Source organism: Eulemur rufifrons, chromosome 15 (assembly GCF_041146395.1).
Source record: "Eulemur rufifrons isolate Redbay chromosome 15, OSU_ERuf_1, whole genome shotgun sequence".
Lineage (NCBI taxonomy): Eukaryota > Metazoa > Chordata > Mammalia > Primates > Lemuridae > Eulemur > Eulemur rufifrons.
This window is the reverse complement of record NC_090997.1, coordinates 719,215-721,756: the sequence shown is the minus strand read 5'-3', so window position 1 is coordinate 721,756 and position 2,542 is coordinate 719,215.

Sequence of the window (2,542 nt, the reverse complement as noted above, 5' to 3'; positions counted from 1 at the left end):
ATATACATATAGATATATTTCCACACTGCAAATCCATTATATATATATACTTCTTTTTACTTTTTATTTATTTATTTTTTTGAGACAGGATCTTATTCTGTTGCCTGGGCTAGAGTGTAGTGGCATCATCATATCTCAGGCTCCTGGGCTTAAGCGGTCCCCCTGCCTCGGCCTCCTGAGTAGCTGGGACTACAGGTAAGCACCACTGCACCCAGCTGATTTTTCTATTTTTCTGTAGAGGGAGTATCACTCTTGCTCAGGCTGGTCTCAATCTCCTGGCCTCAAGAAATCTTCCTGTGTTGGCCTCCTAGAAGTATGAGGATTACAGGCATGAGCCACCATGCCTGAACTTTTTTAATTAAAAAAAAATTAATTGATATGTAATAGTTGTACATTTGGGGGGTACATGTGATATTTTGACACAATTATACAGTATGTTATGATCAAATCAGGGTAATTGGGATATCCATCACCTCAAACATTTATCTTTTCTTTGTGTTGGGAACACTATAATTCTCTTCTAGCTATTTTAAAATATGCAATAAATTATTAACTATAAAAAAAAAGAAGCTCAAAGAACCCCTGGGAGACTCATACCAAATAGGAAGACACCACATCATGCTGTCATCAGACTGACCAAAATATACACTAAAGAGGCCCTTCTTCGAGCTGCAAGGAGAAAGAAACAAGTAACATTAGAAAGGAAAGCCCGTCCAAATTACGCCAGGTTTCTCAAATGAAACCTTACAAGCAAGAAGAGGTTGGGGCCCCATTCTCACTCTTCTGAAACAGAATAATTCTTTCTTCTGCACAATTGAGTTTCTTGTTCAATGTCTCCACTGAATTTTTCAGTTATGTCATTGTATTCTTCAGCTCCAGGGTTTCTGTTCTTTTTTATGGTTTCTATTTCTTAATTAACTTCTCATTTTATTTATGTATTTCCCCACCAATTTAGTTTTCTCTCTGTGTTTTCTTTAATTTTATTGAGTGTTTGTAAAATAATTATTTTGAATTCTTTTTTAGGTTATACATGGATTTTCATTTATTTGAGATTGGTTATTGGATATTTATTGGTTTCCATTGGTGGTGTCATGTTTGCCTGATTCTTCATTATCTAAATAGCTTGTGCTAGTGTCTGTGCATTTGAAGGAGAAAATACCTCTTCCAATGATTACAGACTGGTTTAGGCAGGTAAAGATTTTCTTCTATTGGGTCCTCAGGGTAATGGGAATGCCTACAGAATTGCAGTCACCTGGGCTTGGAGTTGGGTCACATGGCTGCTGCTAGATCTGCAATGAGGTCTGAGGACTGGTGGGCCTATCACCAGGTAATCTAGTGGGTATGCATTCTGTTTGGTCCCTGATATACTGGACTACCTCCAGGATCTTTATTAGTAGGGATGAGGGTCTGGTTCAGAATATATAGACAGTAGGCTTGTTATCACGTGTGCAAGTGGGTGTGGTCTCCTCAGGTCTTTTGAAGAGCTCCCACAGGGTCACTCAGTGAGTCCCTGAGCAGGCTGCACTGGCCCCATACTGAAGCTGAGAGGGGCTAAAATCTAATTACAGAGCTGCTTTAGGGTCTACAGTTGGTACAGAAGTCTGCAGGTCTGTCTCTTGGGTAAAGATGGGTGTGTCTTCTGCAAGGTCCTTGGGTAGGCAGGGCTGCTCTCAGTACAGAGCCGAGGGAGGCTGGATCTGATTTACAGGCCATTTTAAGATTTGCAGTGGGGCCAAGGTCATCTGTCTTGCCCCTGGTCCATTTCAGTTTTTTATCTTAAGCTGGGCTTCTTATAGTACCTCCTAACCATTTGTTTTTCAGATGTTGGTCAGAGATTTGGACAGAGATATCCAAAGAATTTTGGGTTTATCATCTTTGGTTCTCTTATTTCCCAGATTCCTCTCTTGATTTCGAATGGCTGCTGTTGTATCAAACTCTACTCTTTTGTTCTCTAAGCCAGAAAGTCTGTGAGTTTTCTATCAAGTGTTTTAGTTATCATGTGGTGCCAACTTTGGCTTCTCTCTTGTTAAAAGCCATAAAAACTGTAAAACCACCAAGTTCCCTATACCTTTTTCCAATCTTTTGCTCCATCAATAAATTTGCTTGCTATTGATCATTCTCCAGAATGATTGTTTAATTATTTTTTATTTTATCCCCTACAGGTGGTCAGTCAAGTAGTAGCTTCCACAGACATATGGGCAACATAACCCTCTATCATGTGAAATTCTGAGGGGGAATAGGCCGATTATTGGAAACTAAATTGTCTAAAAACAAGTTCTCTTAGTGAGTCTTACCCTAAAAGTAACAAAAATAGTGTTGAAATAAAATCTTTGGCAACATTCAAGTAGGAGCTTACATGGCTTATATCCCAATTGCCTAAAAACTAAATTGTCTAAAAACCAGTTTCCTTACTTGACTCTTACCCTAAAGTAACAAAAATAGTGTTGAAATAAAATCTTTGGCAACATTTCTAATAACTTATAAAATTTATTTTGTGGGTTGTTAGCAAATTGACATAGGATCCAAGAAATATATCACTTCT